This window comes from Anoplopoma fimbria, chromosome 20 (genome assembly GCF_027596085.1).
Source record: "Anoplopoma fimbria isolate UVic2021 breed Golden Eagle Sablefish chromosome 20, Afim_UVic_2022, whole genome shotgun sequence".
NCBI classification, from domain to species: Eukaryota; Metazoa; Chordata; class Actinopteri; order Perciformes; family Anoplopomatidae; genus Anoplopoma; species Anoplopoma fimbria.
In genome coordinates this window covers 22839009-22853530 of record NC_072468.1, presented here as the reverse complement: position 1 = coordinate 22853530, position 14522 = coordinate 22839009, and the positions used below count along the sequence as shown (strand labels likewise).

Genomic DNA, 14522 nt, shown 5'->3' with positions numbered 1-14522 from the left:
TTGCAGAGTCAAGGTTCAGGCAGTTTAAAATGTGTATGAGGCAGAGATGTCACCAATTTCAACACCTGGAAGAGCTTTGAGGGACCGCTAGGACCTGTCAATTGACAAATGAAGAGAGTCAAAGACGCGGTAGGCTAGTGTTTGTTACTGTTGGGAAAATTTAGGGAAACATTCAGTGAAGCTTGTTAATCAATCTGCTCTTTCTGTATTCTTTCACCTCTATTACTTTTGACAAAGCAGTACTTAAACACCGTCTAATGCAATCAATCAATGTAATCAATCGAGACTAGCAGCAGGTCACTTGCCATCCAGTTCACCATTACACCTTCATGAAAATGAACAAAAACAGAAATTCTTGTAGATCAGATTTGATTTTAAAATAAAATTCTGGATTACAGTTTTATCAATTCAAATTGCTTTTTTTGTCTGCCATACAGTCATAAACTCAAGGGCACATAAAATCCTCGCTTTTGAGAAGGTGAAAACAAAACTTGAAAATTGTCTGATTAAAAAATTCCTCCTAGAAACTTTTGTAAAATCAGGCCTAGAATAAGGTGTGCATTCAGTGATGGTTGGTCATTTTTGCATTCTCACTTCAAGCCTTGTTCAATTGAATTTGTAGAACATTGGATTAATATTCCTGATTTACTGCCGCTTCTACATACAGTTCCCATATCTTCTAAGAGCTTCTTCATATTCATTATAATCTGAGTTACTGTGTTAACTGGTGATTCTCGGCCGAATGCGTCATGGTTGCTCATAGTGACGGCGGCTGTTGAAAACATGAACAGAACATGTGGGTGTCCTCCTGAAAGCCTTCACTCAATTTTGAATTCATACTCATCTGCGTTTATTATCTGCACCAACCATTTATGTAAGTTACTTTGAGCAACCCTGGACGCATTCGGCTGAGTCACCAATTAACACGGTCACTCGTTAAACTGAAACACCTGTTGCTCTAATACAGTCGTGATCCGGTCGGTGTTCTGTAGGACTTGAGTCCGCTGTTGAATATCGATTCTGACTGAACATGCAAGAACCAGACATTTTGATGCTGTTAACTGTTTTAATTCAATGTTTAAAGCTTGATAACTTGAATGGATGGCTGGGGCAAAATACCACTTCAGTTGCATGAGCATGCATATTTTTGACGAAGTCTGATGTAAAACTATACGTTACAACTGTTGCAATTAAGGAGCTAGCCGTTGTTAACTTTTGTGTTTTCACACAAAAGTTAACAACGGCTAATGGGAAAGGCTTTAGAAATAAAATAATATCTGGATGTCAGTGTGACTAAATGTAAATTGAAACAATACTTCCTAACCACCTTCCACATTAGAGAACTTTGCAAGCTCCTAAGCAAAGTGAAACCATAAGTAAACTCTACATAGCATCACTGACAGTGCCTCTAATCCTCTACCTGCTGACATTATGTTGCTATATGTTATTTACATGAGTGGAGCCGGTTTCTTCCCATGGGACATATATGTGCCCCTCCTCCATTCCTCCCAGTCACTCTGCACATGAGTAAGGTCATAGTGTCCCGACCACAATTACTGACCAGAAGCTGAATAGCCCATTTTTTGCTGCCGTCGTCAGGATTATCTGGTGGCCTAATTACTTCTTCCTTTTACGCCCCCTTTTTTCTCGGTCTTAGCTCAGCAAATACTGTGAAGGGACAAGATGCCTATTTTGCAGGGACAGTGTTTAAGAGCTCAGGCAGACCAGTTAAAAGATGTAAAAGTCAATGGGAAGCATTAGCTGGGAGGTAAATTAAGATCATGTAAGATCTGAATCTGAACCGTATTCATGTTCCTACAACTGCTTCCTTTAACTGTCCAGCTTTACTGTACATATTGCATATAACAGTTTATGTCCATGAGTTTCTATGTCAACAATGAGAGTTGCACACATGTGATATATATACTTAATGTGGAGAGTCAACAGCAGACATTTCACACACCCTCTCAGTATATCTTGTAGAATGTGAATACCTGCTAAAATCATTGTATTTGCTCTATTGTAAATCTTATTTTCCCAAAGTGTTGTCGCCTGCCTTGCATATGAATGAAAGATTAGAGATAAATGTTTTTTTCTCAATTAAATCAATTTATATTTGTATTCTAGAAAACTTTCTAACCTGCAGCACGATAATTTGCTATAAGGAGTCTCTCCATCATACATCTCCAGTTAGATGGGACACACAACACGTCCTGATAAAACAATAACCAATCAGGAGATTTGCATATACCTAACAGACACATCATCTAAACAGCGTTCCTCTAGAGGTCCTTCTTAACTTTACAAAGTTGTGGACGAGAATGAAACATCCATTAAAATACATCTGTTCTAAACAATAAATGAATATGAGACGAGATGATATGAAGAGTTTTATTTATGAGATATCCATCAGCCTGTTCTGAAATGATGATGAATAACAGTAAACTAAAATGTTTTGTCTTTTCATTCTATGGTGGATATTTCTCCAAACTTTTATGTTTTATTGTTGGGTGTCTTTTTTTCTCCTGATTTCCAAGAAAGGCAGACTATTCAAACATGACTATTATTCCAAAATCATGCTCATTTCTGCCTTTCGCTTTCCATATTTCAATCCGCACAATTAATTGACAGACAATCTAATTTCCCCCGAGCCATACCACAATTTTGAGCCCCCCCATCATATAGTATGGTTGGCCTTTTGACGGATAATAATGGCATAATTTCTCTGTGGATATTTAATTAGATTACCGTTTTAATGCCTTATGGTGATTGATGGTCATAGAAGGGGTTAATTGCGACACTTGGCTTTTGAACCAATCTCGCCAAAGATAAATGCACTGGTTAGGACTCACAGGGAACAGACACAGTCACTGTTGCATCCTGTGTTATAGACTTGACCATGTTACCAGCCGTATCTCCACCATGTGTCCATAACTTCCTCTCTATATCTCTCTGGAACACACACACACACACACACACACAACCACATGCATGTGCACAGTGCATGAAATCAATCAATCCATACAATGAGATGAAATGATAAGGCAACAAATCCCATGAAAACAAAGTCGTGTATATCTTTTTCCTCTGTACCATAGAGCTACATTTTTGTCCAAAAATGATTTGAACCCCTCAGTGAGCCACATCATTGCACTGGGTGACATGTTCCCTCAATATCATGAACATGGGCACTGTAGCTTTTTCAGTCAATCCCAATTTACACTGTCCTGCAGCTGTAAATACTCACTAAACACCAAATGTGTATTAATCCGCTACTGAAAATAGTCCCTGCGATTTTCTCCCGTTAGAGTGATGTCTGTGAAAACCAGGGGGGATAGAGAGAGGCTGCACTTCTGTTAGACCCTTAAACAATAATCAATCAATTTCATATTTACGTCCAGCATCAGACAGAGAGAGAGAGAGAGAGAGAGAGAGAGAGAGAGAGAGAGAGCGGGGGACACAGAAAGAGAGAGAGAGAGTAACAAGAGAATGAGCGGGTGAGTAAAAGCTCTTTTGGACGAAGTACAAGGAAAGGCTTTTACACTTTAAGTGGTAAATGCACGTAGCTGCCATGTTTGTATGTCGGTTGTGTTGCCTCTGGCTGCCATTTACTCGCTGTACATCGACTCGCGTACAGAACTCTGGTATGGTGGCTTATGTTACGTATTGGTATGTTGGTATTTTCAGCTATCAAAGAAAAACAACAGATTTAGAAATACAAAAAAAACTTTCAAGTGGATCATTCACAGTGTAAACTTTCATGCATATTTGCAAATTTCCCTATCTCATCTTAACGTCCATTTAGCAGCTGTTCTGGAGCTTTTGATTATATCACATGACCTTCGTCAGCAGGTGGAGTTTTCCCCAGTTGTTATGGAATTACAGAGGTTCAAATGTACATTTTCTGAGCACTTCAAGGGCCTTTCAAAAGAATACATTACTCGTGAAAAAAAATGCAAATTTGAACATTTAGAATGCTGTGATAATTGGGCAACATCATCGGCTGATGAAGGTCATGTGATCTAATTAAAGGTTTGAATAAATTACCCTGACCCTGTGTCAAGGCTCCTGTGTTGTTTTTTTGGGGGTTAAAACCATACTTTGGACAAGAACACAGCATATTTCAACCTCTGATGCTGCTTTTGACAATCCTGTAATTTGAATCGACCTCTTTTGAGTCCCCCAACTTGATGGAAGTGTAAAACTAAATCACTGGAGTACCTCTATATATAAAATCATTTCACAATTCCCTTGTTTTAAAAGCTTGTCCTCTCTGTTATCTTCAGGGAAGTGGAAGCCTTGGTTGGATCGACAGGATGTTGAGTTCGCAATTTCTAAACTCTCATGAGTACATTATTCGAAGTAATGACCCTGTTTTAGGTGGTCTTTATTATTTATTTTTTCAATTGTAGCTGCATTGAAAAAGCCTGTAGCCCTGATAAATAATGTCTACTTATATCTTGAAAAGGATCGTTTGTCCTCAGTCTTCTTTTGTAGAACATTTCTTTGTAGAAGAGTACTCAAGTGTTTCTGTCTATAACCTCCTCATTTCACCAGGGCTGAAGTACATCTCATTCCAAATTAATATGATTTACTTTAGTGAAATACAGAAATCCTCTTTTCAAACTCCTTCCTATGAAAGATAAGATAAGATAATTCTTTATTAGTCACGCAGCGGGGAAATTTGCAACAAATTCGTATGAAATGCAAAGGGGGGAAAAATATTACATTTGTATGTTGAATTAAGGAGCTGAGCTTTTATTGTAAACACTTTCAGCAATAAAAGGTGCAAGAAACAAGAAACTGCGGCTCATAGCTAACAGTGCTATCAGCGCTAACAGTGCAAACTATGGCGAGAAATGCTGAGGGAGCTTAAAGTGGGAACTGGAGTGTGGGTGGTACCCCTCCATTTTGCCAATGAAAGTGTCATTCCGGAAGGTGTTATCAGCTGTAACCAAAGTATAACAGCGCAGCGCAGAGCAGCGCAGCACAGAACGGCTCTGAATTAAGGAGCGCTAAAAGCAGGCATGAGCACGCATGGCCAGACCGGCTGTGTCAACAAAGCAAGGAGTAGCTCGGATAACAACACACACAGAGGGAGTGTTACTTCATTCTCAGCTCAGGTAGTCATTACTCCATTATCTATTTACATAATACTAAATTAATGTTTAAAATGTTGAATACAGCTCCTTTAAATATTACTCTGAATAGGTAAGGAAGTTAATTGTGCCTGAAACTCTTTCAATTATTCCACATGTGCACTTTATATTATACTTTACTCTTCATGTAATTAATAATGTAGGGACATTTTGTTTCACCATATTGTAATTCTGCTACCTCTGTATGCATTAATTGCTTTAGAACCAAAAGAGTTTTGTTTTTTTTACAATTGTGTTCGCATATGATTGTGGTTTCGTCTAAATATTAAAATAAACACATTGTGTTTCGTACCTTAATCCACTGACCTACAGGTGGAGCTAATGTCAAATGAAACGCGGCAGCAAATGCAGAGAAGAAGAAAAAAACTGTGTAAACAATGCAGGTTTAAAATGTTTTTAAAAAATCCATTCTGCGAATGTTTTAAGATATAGGACATTTTTACTTGGCCTCAAGGATACACGCAATGCACTTTTGGTGAGTAACACTGAATGTTAACATAACTTTTGCTTGCTTACAAGAAAACCTCACACTGCACTTTTACTCTGGAAACACAAAAATACATTTTGTGCCTATCCTGGATTTGTGTTCAAGTGTTTCAGGCGGGAAGACATCCTTGGTAAAATAGGTCAACATGTCACAGAACTCTGTTACTGATTGGTTGCAGGTTTTCTCTGACCGCAAAAAGTAAAACTATCATCAAGTTTTAGTTTTGCCAAAGCTCTCTATAGACATTGCATGGCAGCTCGCTGCAGGCCAAACTTTTCTGTGTTTTTGGAGTTAACCAACCACGGTGATTTTCTCCATAACCTTGACTTTAGTGCTTTGAGTTGCCTAAACATAACCATAAGAATACAATAATCATAATGTTTCTAAACTTAATTACCTTAAAAGTTGAGCTGTTTTCAACTTTTTTCAGTTCTACAATGAGCCAATTTAATGATAAGTCAATTACTTGTTTTTCTGGTGAAACTAATCACTCACAGAACCTGATTTTACTGTAAGTTGATTTGACCATTAGAGGTTTTTAAGTGTCAACCAATGATATGTTTTTTTGTATCACCCTGTTCCTTTCCTTCCCCAAAAAATGCTGTTAGTGAGTTTGCAATGCTATTTACCGATAATGTAGTGTGGCCTTTTTGTTGGTTTTGTTGTTCACAGTTTAAACATAGCATTACTATAAGTAGCAGCCATCCCACTTCAACCTGACCAGTTCCTGTCACAGGGATTTTTAGCATCCACAGGCTTTAAAACCATGTATTTTCTTTCATTAGGAATGTTCCACAAATGCAGGAAAGTAATGGTACATGTAATAAACAAGCCACTTGGGGTCCATTTATCTCCTGAAAAGATGAACAAACAAGAGAACTTGCAATGATGTGAACATCGACAAGCTTGTGAAAAAAAAAGTTGTTGACAACAAAACTTTTTTCTAAGTCTTTGGTCTTTTTGTTGATTCAAGCCACACAGAGAGTTTGAAAGACCGCAGAGCCAAAGACTAGGGTCAAGGGAACGCCAAAGCAGTAAAAAAAAAAAAAAAAAAAAAACCCACAATGAACTCGTAAAATAGATGCATTTGTTAATTTTCTTTTAGTTTGAGCATAACTGAGTGAACCGTCAACCATCAGACAAGCGCAGTGAGATTTCAAATTTCTCAAACCTAAGAAAACCGGAATCAGAGACTGAGCCCCCGGTCATGTTAAGGCCATACGTTTATCCACGGAGCTCTACGGAGGCACATGTCCTCCGTCTCATATCAGATGAGGTGCCGTTCAGGACAAGCTGATGGAACAAGATACAGAGAGGGGACTGTGTGTAAGCCAGCACATACTACAGTGTCTTTATCTGCAGATCTGGACATCACAGCCCCAAACCCCTCGTCAGACAAAATCCTCTCCTCCCTGATCGATACACCACCAAGCAAAACAACGGTGTTGGGTGTAGCCGTCTCAAATTCTTCATCACTATTCCTCTCCTTTTTCCTTTTTCTTTTTTTTTATATCACCCAACCCTTCCCCCTTATCTCATTTTCCATTTGCATCTGTGGCTGGATCATCAACACGCGGCCAGTAAAGCCCAGACCAGTGTGTGTATGTTTGTGTGTGTGTGATTGTGGATTTTTTGGGGGGGAGAGCATGCTCACATTCAGCCCTGTGTGTGTGTGTGTGTGTGTGTGTGTGTGTGTGTGTGTGTGTGTGTGTGTGTGTGTGTGTGTGTGTGTGTGTGTGTGCATGCACTGATGTGTGCCTTAATATTTTCTAAACTACTGTATGAAAGCTTATTTCAGCCCTTATTGTCCAGCTTGTGTGTGTTTGTGTGTGTGTGTGTGTGTGTGTGTGTGTGTGTGTGTGTGTGTGTGTGTGTGTGTGTGTGTGTGTGTGTGTGTGTGTGTGTGTGTGAGTGATCTTTGCTTGGAAATGTGGAAATGTGCTGTGTGTGTGTGTGTGTGTGTGTGTGTGCAGATCACTGGGGTAAACGCAGAATCAATGGGTTGAAGAAGTTTTCTGTGAGTGTGTGTGTGCGTGTGGGTAACCGGATCGGCCCGTCTCAGCCCCTCATTAGCAGCCGGGCTGTGGACACCAGAGGCCTCCGAGAGGCTCATGCAGATGAGCAGAAACCCGAGGAGCTGTGGTGGGAGCCGCTGGGCGAGACAGCAGCAGTTAGCTCAGGAGCTAATGAACGACAACAACGTCTCTCCTCTCTGTCTCTCTGTCCTCTTCTGTCATTCTGTCCCCGTTGCTACAGACCGTCTTTTATTTGGTGTCCTTTGTTCTCTCTCCCTCCTTTTTTCTCTTCTCAATAAATGCCTCATGGTGACCCTTTTTTTCTTTTTTTTTTCGGTGCTTTACCCAAAGCCCATTCGCTAGGCCTCACCCATTTAATTGTTGTTGTTAGCCTTTCCAGTCAAACTCTTTCTTCTCGCACAGAACTACAGTTCATAATAATTGTGTTTCCATCTACCTGTCTATTACATATTCTTAGTTTGTACATAAATAACCTTAGCAGATAATAATAAAAAAAAAGTGTTTATTGATTGGCTGAGATGGAAAAGTTGCTGTATTGATAAAAACAAAATATGACAAACTTTGTAACAGACTTGGTGAATAATTAATGGAGAACACCATGCATGCGACTTAACCGTTCAACGGAGAGACGAAGAATGGCGGCAGAACCAAACAGATCTGTAACGTACCTCAATTGAATACATGAAACCAAATAAATGCCATATTTCCATCACGTTTTCTACATTTTTTTCATTCGTTTAGAGGTTTGACTGTTGCTCTAATTACATCATTATCAAAATTCAAGTTAGCCGCTACACACGAAATAAAGGAAACTTATGTTGCCTTGTTGAAAAGCATGTCAACAAAGACCTTTGTGGGCTTGGTTAAAGTTCATGTTGGATGTGACTCTACAGCAGTCTCAATGTCAATCGTTTTATTCTCACCACGGTGTAAAGAAGTAGTCTCCGTATCAGGTCAAGAGTGCAGTAGACCTGGCAGGCAATGATACCAGATACAAAACATTTACAGATAGTAAAAGAGATTTTTTTATGAGTACAGCATGTGCTTTCTGAATAAAAAAACAAACCCCCAGAAACATCCTGTAATATCATGTCAGCAAAATGCACATGGCACACTCTGTGATGCTGATATAACAGGTACAGCTGTTTCTGTCTTAACCTATTCCCCCTGGCCCTGACAACAACTTGATTTATTAAACTTAAATCAAAATCAGCTCTTGGTAAGAAAAAATGGGAGAAAGCACAAATAAGCAAAGAAACTCCCTTTTAGGTAAGAAAAAAACAAGATATTGTTAAATTACACACAAAACGTTTGCTAAAAATGTGAATTACACTTTTTTTTAATGTCTTAAGTTTATATCAATTTTTTATCTGCTTAATATTCAAAATAAAAGCAAAAAAGTATATAAATATATAAAGGTCTCTCTCTCTCTCTCTCTCTCTCTCTCTCTCTCTCTATATATATATATATATATATATATATATATATATATATATATATATATATATATATAAGCTTAAACTAAAGGATTGAATGATTGACTGAATGTTCTCATTGGATTTTTATTGTTTATAAGAAAATAAGATTAGCCATTAGTGACCATGTGACAGGCCAAGTCAACAATTTTTCTAAATAAAATAGATGAGGGATTTTCCTCTAATCTCAAACAAAATGCAAGTTTAACACATGAATAAAAACAAAGAATGTAAGAATAAAAATAAAAAGATTACAGATTGTAGAAGTTTCTCTCTTTGTTTGTCCCTTTCTCACTCTGTCTCCCCCTCCCTCCCTCCCTCCCTCCAAGCAGCCATGTCTCCAGCTCATATCCATGTTTATAAAAAGCCGCTCTCCATTATCCTAATTGAAAAATGAGAGTAAAGTGCCACTTTATTCACAATACACAGCCATAACCCCCTTCTATTCATCTCATGCACTACAGTTCACCCGAGGCAGCAAATACATCACTTCAGTATTGCTGCTAAGAGATGACAAAGTAAACTGAAAAGTCTATATTAAATAGATTGCAATCTATTTTCATGTTTTTAGCAGTTTTATTAAATTAGTGAGACAAAATCAGACAACACACTCATGCAAAACCTCCCAGAAAACACATGCAGGACAACAACACACACTCAAACACACATTTAGGCAAGTGAATTCAAGATGATTCATCTGATAAAAATCATCACTCAATCACACACACTAAGAAAAACTTCCCAGAATGGACAGAATTGTTTGTACCATTAACATTGGAGTCATTTTGTGACTCATACATGTTCTACATCTAGGTCCACTCATGATAAAGAGTTTTATGGCATACGCTTTCTGCAGCTCTAGGAATAGTCAATAATCTAGTGAAACACACAGCGGAAACATTATAAACGTGTACTGCTCTCATTCTGTTATGCCGCGAGTTATTAGTGGAAAATAGAGTACAAATACGACATAACATCGAGCACAACGGTACAAGTGATGGAGAAAAACAACATCCCTCTGAGGTGGTACCAGCACTCCGGAGTTACTGTATATAGATTTAACAAGAAAAAAGCACACAATCCGTGACATGTATTGATGTGTACAGTAATAACAACGTGTTTTTCTAGGACACTATATGCACCTGTACTTGGACTCACTGTTTACTGGGAATCGGGTATCGACCAGAATAACAAAACAATACCAAGTAGTATTGGAACTCCTCCAGTCAAACCACAGCTGCAATCGATCTGTTTAGTACCACAATCTAGAAGGGAAAAAAAGACCAGGCCGGTTGCTAGCAGCTAACAGTGCTAACAGTGAGAACAGTGTGAACACCACTATCAATGGCATCAGTGCTGACAGAGCTAACACTGTTTACATGAAGGGGAAAACAGAGGTTGGACGTTACGCTTCCACACCAACGAATGTCCTGCTGCTGTGGGACGGGGTCAGCGTTATTAGCGTAGACGCTGTTTGAGCGCTGTTTGAGCGCTGCACCGCAGAGATTATCTAGCCTGTGGAACACACACACATAATGGGTAACAAATGAAGCACTCTATTGGTATCAGTATCACTTTAAGGGTGCTGATATTGGTACTGATATCGTCATTTTTCAAACAATAACGTTATGTTTCTTGGTTTCTTGCTATGTATTCAGTTTCCTGTTTTACTTTGAAATACTGACCTTTCTCTTGTTTCAGTCAGCTTGACGTCCTGCCCCGTGATTCCCACATTTTCAAAACCACCCTGATAAGTTTCACCTGTTCCTTATCAGCCCTGCTGTCACCTGTCCCTCGTTATCACCCTCTCTCTCTTGTGTACTTGGTCACTTTGCCCCCCTCGTCTTTTTGTCGTCTTTGCTGTAAGCCGTTCTGCTGCGTGTTGCCTGTTTGCCCGCTCCCTGCCTGCTGGACCTTGGACCTTGCTTTATTTGGACTATGTAAACATATCTTTACATGGTATTGTACTATCATCCTCTTGAGGCCAATCCCTTTTCCAGTTTTTACTGCACCCTTATATACCACTTCCTGTATAATAGGAACCCACAAATATAATTGTACCACTGTAACCCCGGTTCTATGAGCAAATGTGCAGATGGGCTTTCACAGTCAGCATATATGAGCTGCAGCAGTTACTGTGGAATATAAACAGGAATTGGGTAGTTTGCAGTTATTATTATCACATTTTTAAAGACTTATTTAGTACTTAATCCTCTTGTTTTGAGTAAGTAAACTACATAAACAGTTACTTAATTGTTAATAAATGCCAATAGTTACACCAGCATGGATGTGTTTCATCAAAGTAAAGTTTTGTGATTTAGTTTAAAGCTTTTAAAAGCACGTCTAGGTTTGCAGCTACTACTAAAGTTACTGTTAATGTGTGCTATAAAATTCTATGCTATCCCTTGAATATATATTTAAGAAGTGTTTTTGTGCAATGTATCACTTTAACAACAGTAACAGTCAGTACACAGCAGTACACAGCTTGCTCATTTTCATTCTGTCACTTGACGGTTGAGCTGCCGTGGGAACAAAAAGCTGCCGGGAGACCGCTGAGTGTCGACTTGGCAGGATCGACTGCTGCTCTGTGATCTGAATGTCAGATCAGCTGTTAGCGACACCTTGTCAAGTCAGTGGAGCTCTTTCCAAGTCACACAGATCCCTGCAGAGTGAAGCACCAGGGACCAACCATACCTGAGAGTGTGTGCATATCTGCATGTGTGCATCATTCAGGGTGAATATATATATAGCACATGTTCTTGGATGTTTGCACAGCTTCACTCTCCTATGCGAGTGTGTGTGTGATGAGGATAATGATAAAGGAAACAAGGCAGTTAGTGTCATATAAACTGCTTTTTATTCAATTAATGAAAATGTGACTTGCAATTTCATAGCATTTTTGTCAGCCGTTTTGACTCTTGCAGGAGCAGTGGTCCATTAACATGTACAAGGCAACAGAAGGTTCCACTTTTGATTTGCATGTGAAAAGATTTTACAGAGGTGGCAATCTCAATCAGAACATCATCAAAACATTTTCTTTGTAGGTGGAAGACGGTAAGGCTACACAGTAACACCAACTTCAGCCGTTGGTCCCATGTGATATTTGTCTGAAATTTTTCATTTTGATTACGTTAATTAAATTGTTGTTCAGAACAGAAATGTTGTTGTTTTGGGATGTATTTAGCATGATAAAAACGTCAAGAATTGAGAGGTTTAAACAAAACAATCTAATACTTCTATCATCCGCACTGGAGCAAGGGGTGCTGCAGCACCCTCGGCACCACACATATACGCCTATAGCAAAGTCAGTAGAATTCATCCTCTTGGGACCATGAAAATCTGTGCATATTGGCAGTCCATGGATCAGAAGCATTGCCATCCTTACAGTCAATACGAAAATTGCAAGAAAACAAATTACTGCGGCCTGCCACAGTGAGAGTATAATTTGATTTTACAAATTTCAGTCAGCTCATAATCTCTTAGTCATAGTTTCTCCATACCAAACTGACAGAATGTTAAGTATCATCACCGTAGTAAGACTTGTAAGCGGTAAGAACTGTATTTCCAACTACAGCTTTTAAACAGCCTTATCAGCACAGTAATTAGTAATATCCTGACTAGCGTGATTGGAGAGAGACAGACCCTGAGGAGCATGAATGACTGCTGGATAATGATTTAATAAGTGAGTGTACTGACCAAGAACACTACCAACAACCCTTGGGCAACATCTTAATTCATCAACCAGATGAATCCTTTTGTTTGCCCCCTGTTCAGGCAGGGTCTTGCCCCATCCCATTGGATGATAGAGGACAGTCCTGGAAGGAGGCTGTAAAGCTGCCATTTTGGCAGGATGGATGGGGATCGGTCACCAAGATGGGAGAGGTGGCCCAACAGAGGTCTGCCAGTAATTACAGTAAATTGACGGTGGATGGTTTCTGTGTCAAAGGATCAGGAACACTCATGGAATCATAAAACTATTAAATCCCATGTTCACAAACTTGGCACATAACGTTTGGCCAAATCTAAGGATTAGTGGATGTAAGGCTGTTTCATGTGACACAGGTATAAACTCAGTTGGACATTGATCCGCAAAGTGGTGCAAGGTGCTGTCAAGTGGTTTGGACAGAAGCCAATCACCACAAGATCCTGGCCTCAACCTGGAGAGTCTCTGTCCCCTGTCTGTCACATGTAATTTATCAACTCTCGGCTTTCTTTAGCCCATCTCGTGTATTTTGTGTCATGTATGTTTTCATACATCCATCCATTATCTTCCTCTTATCTGGGACTGGGTTGCTGAGCAGGGTGTTACAGACATCCCTCTCCACACCAACGTTTAACACCTCTTCCTGGGGAACACCGAGGTGTGTGTGTATATATATATATATAACCTCCAGCATGTTCTGGGTCTACCTCATGCCTCTTAATCAGTTGGACGTGCCCGGAAAACCTCTAAAGGGAGACTTCCATGAGGCCTCCCGTGTTTAAATGTCCAAACCACCTCTGCTGGACCCTTTCGACACGAAGGAGCAACCGCTCTACTCCAACCTCCATCCGGATGTCTGAGCTCCTCACCCTACCTCTAAGGCTGAGCGCAGCCGGCCTACAAAGGAAGCTCATTTTGGCCACTTGTATTCACCATCTCATTGTGTTGGTCTCTACCCAAAGCTTACGACCATAGGTGAGGGTCAGAACGTAGATGGACTGGTTAATCAATAGCTTTGCCTTCCGTCTCAGCTCCCTCTTCATTATACGTTCCGGTACTTGCTAGTGACTTTAATGTTAAAGTGACCAAAGTGCTTATTCAGACATGAGACCAACATGTTGAATTGCTTGTTGATTGTGGTCCATTTACAGTGAAATATAAGGAGTAACAGGTCGCACAATAGCTAAAGCACAGTTTTCATCCAAATACAGTGCCAGAAAATCAACGTTTTAAAAAAAAACCCACATGTGCCATAGAAAATGCATTTTCAATCAAAATGACACTACTAAATAGACATTACTGTTGTTTCTTGGTGTGCCCACATAAAAAAAAGTCTTAATCTCCTTGTACTCAATTTGAATACATTTTAAACTCTAATACAGTGGCCCAAGTGCCCACTTATATATTATGATGTTATTTGTAAATCTGTAAAAAAGTCAAGTTAAAACAGGCAGAAATTGCCAAATATTGTTCATGTTGATATTAAGATGTAATTTAAAGAGCAGAGAGAAATGGAAAAGTTTTGGTTCCTGTAGCAAGAGGTTAAGACCGGGCTCATTTCAGTATATAAAGATGACATCTAGAGTGTAAACTATGATGTGCAACTTACATACAGGGGCATTTATTAGAAATATGTTTAAGCAATGTTCTAGTTTGTTTGAA

At 39.3% G+C, this 14522-nt stretch overlaps 1 protein-coding gene across 2 annotated transcripts in view; it reads right to left on the bottom strand.

Moving 5' to 3' along the window:
• The window catches only part of ntrk1 (neurotrophic tyrosine kinase, receptor, type 1), a 44869-nt gene extending 33878 nt beyond the window's left edge, over positions 1-10991 (bottom strand). For both annotated transcript variants that reach the window (XM_054621150.1, XM_054621151.1), the window contains exon 1: positions 10843-10991. The gene's annotated coding sequence lies outside the window, so the exon portion shown is untranslated. The remainder of the gene's footprint in view (positions 1-10842) is intronic.
• Between the last annotated feature and the right edge of the window lie 3531 nt (positions 10992-14522).